The following is a 7500-nucleotide window of genomic DNA, read 5'->3' as shown; positions in this document are numbered from 1 at the left end:
ACACTAGCCTTTCCGCCCCCTTCTTTTTATACCACCATGCAATAGCAGGGTAAATGTCCACCTCCAGCAGAATGAGCAACGCACAGGGCACATTCATACATAACACATGTAGCAACGCAGAGCAATTTCATCCTAATGGAGTATTCAACAGAACAGCCATTTCAGGTGCTATATACATCACCATCTATAGAAGTTCAAATGCACTCTTGCTCTGTGAATGCCTTGCGTTCTGTTTCCATCCATCAAAGCTGCGGTCATATATGTACTCCCAAACATGTACATGCATACAAACATGAACATGTACATAGACATGCACTGCACACAAATATACAGTAATAAGTGCAGTGTTATTTCAACACTTAGAGAGTAATATTAGAGTAAGAGAGTAATAGGGGCCGAAAGGTGACTACTGTCATGGTCTTATATATAAATATATGGATTCAAGTTATGATAGTGGTTTTTTTTGTGCTTTAATTTAGTAGTTTGTTGGCTCGCACCCATAGTTTTATTTTATCCTAGAAGTTAACCATGTCTATCCCTGCCTCCCATGACACCATGTGTGGAAAAGGGGTGACACTTCCGCTTAAAATCTGGTTATGGCTCTGTTTCAACGCCTGCTAAATGCTTAAGCCCTTTTTGGGAAAAGGTGCCCTTAGTCTATAAAAATCGAAATATCTCGTCCTCCAAAGCACTTCATACATGATATGAAATGCATTTAGACGCTAAGGCCCTCATCTTGCATTATAATGTGTTCATTCAGCTCTAACATACCTATACATTTAATAAAAATCTCAAATCTCATTAGCCTGAATGCTGTATCCATGCATCTCCAGGCACCTGGGTTAATGCTGCATATACGGTACGCAGCATCAAGCATCAGTGGGTTAATAAAATTAAAACTAAATCCAGCACATTTAAATGACCTGTTTCACACAAACCTTTACAGAGTTGCTGCTTAGTTAACCCATTTGTTTATGTGACTTCCCAGCTTAGCTAGAAATTCCACACCTTTTCTGTTGCCACAGTAGTAAGTGACCGCCATTTCCTCATTGTTGCGCTGGCCGGTTCCATACACGCCCAAAGCCTGCTCATGGGCCAGCACCATCCCTCTGGCCCCACTCATTCATATAATTTCCATTTTCCACATGCTTTCCTTCCTTTCACCGGGTAGTCATGGGCTAGGTGTTAAGTACTTGCTTATAACAAGGTGCCAAAGGTTTCATTCTTTACACCTCCTGGAAGATATGAAGTGAAGGGCTATAAATGGGTTCTACATTTTGTTTATAACCTGACTGTGCAAACCTAGCTGCGCACAACTCAACCTCTGATTGTTGGAAACCGCTGTCGGTCAATAAATTAGCCCACGTGGTTGGCTGCCAGTGTCTTGCCCCTCCTCATAACATCGTGTTGATAAACACTGAGAACCCATGTATAGGAAACTCCCACTGTCATTGTGACAACACACTCCACAGCAAGTGACACCCAAACCACTTAACCATGACTGCCCATACCGCTTGCACTGCATTAATGATGGTCTGACTGTGACCGAAACATCTGCATGCACTTGGGTAGCACTTTTTTGTTTTTCCATAATGCAATAAAAGTTTACTATTGCCCGCATTACGATGTGCGAGTTCCCGTTGCTTGCTTCTAGTTAACCCACTGGAACCTACGCACCCACTAGGCACCAAGTCCAGCGCGATACCTCCGCTGGAAAGAACATTTACTGCCCATACCAACTTGGCCATTGTTGTGTATTTCTGTAACCCAAAAGTAGTTACAATATTAGCTGGGCTATTTTCCCAAATAACGCAAAATATTAATAAGACAAGGGCTTTTAATAGTAGGGTAAATGGATAACCACCAATTACTAATATACTGTACATACGGTAACGGTTTAGATTATTTAGGCTCAAAGCACCATATGCCATATAACATTCCATCTCTTAGTAAGCCGAGATATTACAATGCCACACCATATCCTGAGTTCCTACAAACATGAGGGCCTGAAAGACTCCATGTGTTCTCGGACACAAGGCAGGACCCCCAGCTCTCTGCCGAGTTCTTTCTAGAATGATCTCAGATGCATAGCATAGTGGCTGCTAGCATCAGGGCTTCTACAGCCCAGCATGCCAGAAAGTACCCAGCCTATCCCCAATGCTCTCTGAGAGTTTGCACTGTAGTAGTAGTAGTAGTCGTACTTTATTGTCCCCGTGGGGCAATTTTGTTTGCAGTACAGACACTGGCAAATGAGACACAGACAGGTATAACAGAGCAACAGAGAACAAAAAAACAAACAACAAAAAAACAAACAAAAAACAAAACAGACATGGAAAACACAGACAGGAAACACAGACATGCACAAACAAGCACACACTATACACCAAAGCTGATGGCTAGGTTAAGACATCAACTCATTTAGTGCCTTACTAGCTTGAGGGATAAAATAAAACCTGGACCTGTTTTTAGACAGGAAGGGGGGACAAAAGCGGCGTCCAGATGGCAGGAGTTGGAAGCAAGAGGACAGTGGATGCGTATACTGTTCAATTATTTTGTCTACCTTTTTTAGCAGTCTGTCCTTATAAAGACTCTCCATGCTTGGCAGAGGGATCCTAAGAAGTTTGCTGGCAGTGGTGACTGTCTTCCTGACCATCTTTTTCTGTGCCTCAGAGGCGTTGCCAAACCAGCAAATAATGCAGAAGGTTAAAACATTTTCAATAAAAGCAGTATAAAACATTTTCAGCATCCGATTATCATCATTAATAACAAGCATTTTCTTTCAAAGGTATTCTTTGTTGCAACTTGGTGTGCAGTGAATCAGTCCATGCATCCCATTTCAGCTTGTCATCCAGTATAATTCCAAGATATTTGTAGGTATTACAGTAACAGTCTGGATATCGAGCGAGCATGGGTTAATCCCCCAGAGCATGAAATTACATCAGATTGCATCCCGAATAAGGACCGATATTCCAATCTGTGAGCACAATTACCATACATACAAATTGAGTACAACAATACGTTTACAGACTGCCCACTGAGCACCTCTTGTTGATTGGTTCTGCTGAAGGAGCAGTGGCTGTTTCAGCTGAACTCTGTGTATGTGACCAGACTTACTGACTCTGTGACTTAGTTGTCTGGTGAGATAGTCTACACATTCCGTTACTTTTCCAACAGGGAAGCTGTTCTCCTAGCCCCACAACAGAAAGACAAAGAGAGATGCTGGTACAGGAGAAAAACACCTCTGAAATAAAGCCATGTCATCTACTGAAAATATTATTGTAATAGGCCAAAAACCCAACGACGGAAATTCAAGGCCCTTGGATCGCTACCGCTTTGGACTATAGAAAAGATTTCATTATAACCTATTATCCATATACCGCAATTATTCCCATGAGTCCCAGCCGAAGGATCTCCCTAGTTCCTATGTAATTATGTATTTGTACTTAATTACTATATTACTGTTATAAAATTGATTAGTCTACCAATCTCTGTTACTCAGGGTTCAGCTAGTTAAGCAATTTATTGCATCGGTACGCCTCAGCGCACGACTTTTGTTTCTTTGAGGGTCCTAAACTGCATGTAAGTCGTTAAGAGATGAGGCAGGGGTTTATGATGCCGAGAAGGTACCGTAGCTGCCGAGAGAGGTGTCTCCACATCCCGCACCTGATCGACTGCCTCAGGCTAACAAGCGGTGGATACACGGCAAACGGAAGATAGGGTCACCCCGCACTTGTCCCGGTTCTCATAACATGCCTCAACCTAGGTAGACACCAGTGACGTCAGATCTAAATCTGTGTTAGTCCAAAGTATGTGTGCCTCGCTCCATCCACAGCGAATAAACCTTACTGCCTACTTAACCGGATCAGTAAACATATGAATAGACAAAACAGATTTCCTCCCCAGTTTTATATGACAATTTTATTATAAGACCTACTAAGATCTACTTTGTCAGCAATACGACTACGACAAAATACAATGTTGAAAGAAATCAATGCCTTACCTGAACAAGGAAGAATGGGCTACATAGACGAGGTATACAAGGAGGTCCTGATTACAGTAACCTCTCGCAATATGTTACCTCCATCTTAAATGAATATTTGTCACGTGGGACACCTTGGTCAGGTAACCAATGAGCTACGAATATTTCGTTGGGCAGGGTTATTGTAATTTCGAGGGGTTGGTCTTTGCCTGACTTCTCATTGAACCCCTATGATTCTAAATCTTTAATAATTTGCCTAAAGACCGTTTCAAAACCAAGACCTTGCCACCACTCGCATCACGACCATCAGATTGATACCAAACACATCATAGGAATTTTCAATACATCATATTAAGCGTTTAAACCACACATATACTTCTGGTCCATGTCTCTCCTGGGCACATGGTATCTTTGCGCAAAATCCTGTGCACGCCGTGTGCGCGCATCAGCTGGATACCTTTTCTCACCAGAGGAGCGAGTTTCTTACCCCGGAGGGGGCGAGTTTGAACAGGTGCTCATCTCCGCACAGAGTCCATTGTCCTGCTACGTCCTTGTGATTCAAACGGCAGATAGGTTAAGTTTGATCACATGAATGGCAGAAAAGCAACGAAATGTGAGATTCCTCAGGAACCCGTAGTTAATAATTATGAGGATGAAGATGAGGATGATGATATCAGTGGGTCAGAGAATGGTCAAGACAGTGGGGGGGCTTACATTATAGTAATTTGCCATTAAATATTGTTAAAAAAATGTCAAGGAAAATCACAACACCACTCCCCATGGAAGGCACTTTGTGGTACCCTGAGTATGGTATCCAATCCCCACACAATTGCTTGAATGGGCACTAGCCATCTTGACACCTCTGCTCACTCATCATATATTGTCTACAAAGAGTGAATTTCGCTGGGTACACTGTGGACTGTGAGTCACTGTGTGATAACTATATATAAGAAAGGGAATCAGTTTTTACTTTCACCTAATCCATATGAGCATGCAGGCTTTGGTCATGATGTGTGGATTACTGTAAGCCAACATAATGCTGAGGAAATGACAATCGGTCACTTCTAGTATAGGTTGAGGTCCAAGTAGAGGTGAGGTCCGACATAATGGTGGCAAACCAGCTCAAACGTTTAAAAGGGGAAAAAAAACTTTTTTTTACTTTCACCTCATCCCTTATTTCCCCTTTTACCTTATTCATCCATAAGCTCTTCTCTATGAACTTGCAGTAGGGACAGGGGCTTACAAGGAGAAGACATGACCGGCTGCCTCTGGGTCTTAGGAAGCAGCGGGAGGGATTACCTGGATTACAAATCCTCTGTATTTTATTATTTTATTAACAGTATTTAGCTCAGAGCAGGTTTTGGCTGCCTGCCCAATGGCATTAGGGGTTAATGTGTGGGCAGCCAGCGGGCATGATGATGGCTGGCAGTGGCAGTGTGTGTGTGGGTGGGTGGCACATGGTCAAAGAGCTGAAGGGGGAGGGATGTGCTCATTGCTGGGCAATGAGTCAAATATGAACTCAGATGCTCTTTCTTTCTTTCTTCGGCTTTTTATTTATCACATTGACACAACAAGAGAGGGCCACTGTCCAAGAGCAATAACGAGAAAAGCTGTTTTCAGCTCAAACTCATTTTTATGAAGGATTGTTTCGAAGCTGTATCATATTGGGGCTGCAGTGCAGTAGCCTGCTACATGCAAGCACTTTCCACACATATTGCATCATTTTAATAATAACATTCATCAGTAGTCCCTGGGTGCCACACTAGTTCCTGCAAATGATTTGCTTACTGCAGCAATGGCATTTTTTACATTAATACCGGTTACATAGTGTTTGCTATGAGTGCTTGGTGTGTGCGTGTGTGCGTGTGCGTGCATGCGTGCGTGCTTGCTTGCGTGTGTGCGTGTGTGTTTGGAAAAGGCGGTTCAGATGCCGGGAGCAATGTTGTTTTGTCGTACTGCTAATGTGCATGCAATGTCTGTGTTTGTTTTGTGTTTTGTGTGTTCTTCCCTCTTTTGTTGTTCAATTGCTGCTTGTAACATTCTATTTTGATTGCAATTCCCGTTCCCGGGCGGCTGCCATCCACGTTCAATAATTCATGCGCCCGCTCGGCTCGGCTCGGCTCGGCACAACTGCGTCGCCGCCTTCACACTGTTTCAGGAGAGAGATTGAGGGATAGTGGGAGAAACAGTGTGTGACCTGAGAGAGAGAGAGAGAGAGAGAGAGAGAGAGAGAGAGAGAGAGAGAGAGAGAGAGAGAGATTGAGTGAGTGAGTGTTTGAGAGAGGGAGAGAAAGTAAGAAAGGTGAGGATAAAAAGAGTGAGAGAATAAAAGAGGGAAGCGATAGAGAGATGTTGAGTGAGGGAGGGAGTGTGAGAGAGAGAGAAAGAGAGAGAGAGAGAGAGAGAGAGAGAGAGAGAGAGAGAGAGAGAGAGAGAGAGAGAGAGAGAAAGGAAAGGAAGTGCGGGAACATTTGTCAAGGCGTCCATGGTAAGACAGCCTAATAAATAATACTACTGCGCCACCACTCGTCTCCTCAAGGCCTAGTGCTTCAGTGAAGGAAAAAGGGGAAAGAGTAGGAGGAAAAAGGAGGAGAAAACAGTGATTCAAATCAAAATAATTCAAAATGAAGAAGTGTCTGCCATTGGCTACATATGACTCTGACTCTCTCTCTCTCTCTCTCTCTCTCTCTCTCTCTCTCTCTCTCTCTCTCTCTCTCTCTCTCTCTCTCTCTCTCTCTCTCTCTCTCTCTCTCTCTCTCTCTCTCACACACACACACACACACACACACACACACACGCACGCACACGCACACTCCAGTCTGGCTCCTTACATATGAACTCCATCTCTTTTGGGTGATGTGCCGCTCAAACGCAGGACTCTGTGTTGTCTGACGGGCCATGGTTGACCCTCTCTTGCAACGGAGACGTGCGAAGCGTAGCCATACGTATAAGCCATCCATTACCAGGCCACGTCCGCCCCTGGCATCAGTGTGGTGTAGCGGATGGAAGACTGATGTGTAGTCCTGGTACTGGAGGCTGGATCTGCCAGTACTCAAAGCCAGACCTTTTGGGGGAACCAAACTGGGGCGCTGGCGCTACATCAAAGAGCCAGGCTGGCTCTGAGCACACTCTGTTCTGTACACACAGTCCGTACATTTGTTCATTTTTCAGGATTATTTGATATAACTTGTTAACATTTCAGTTATTAGTCCCACCTTGTAAAAATAAGAGCTGACACATGCTTCTGCCCGTAGTAATATCTGTTTGAAGAACACTTGCTGTACTGCAGCAAGTGGTCTTCAAATAGATATTAGTTCAGACAGTAGCGTGTGTCAGCTGTTATTTTTACAAGGTGGGACTAATAATTCAAATGGTCAACAAGTTATATCAAATACCCCATCCTGACATATTCCACATTAGTGGACCAGATGCTGTTGTTAGTCGCGACATACGTGTGATCAGCATTCAGGCTGCTCTTGCATGATCGGACGTTTATGCATCATGAGGACCGCCTGCTCCGT

The sequence above is a fragment of the Engraulis encrasicolus genome, chromosome 13 (assembly GCF_034702125.1).
Source record: "Engraulis encrasicolus isolate BLACKSEA-1 chromosome 13, IST_EnEncr_1.0, whole genome shotgun sequence".
In the NCBI taxonomy this organism is placed as follows: Eukaryota; Metazoa; Chordata; class Actinopteri; order Clupeiformes; family Engraulidae; genus Engraulis; species Engraulis encrasicolus.
Note: the sequence above shows the minus strand (reverse complement) of the source record.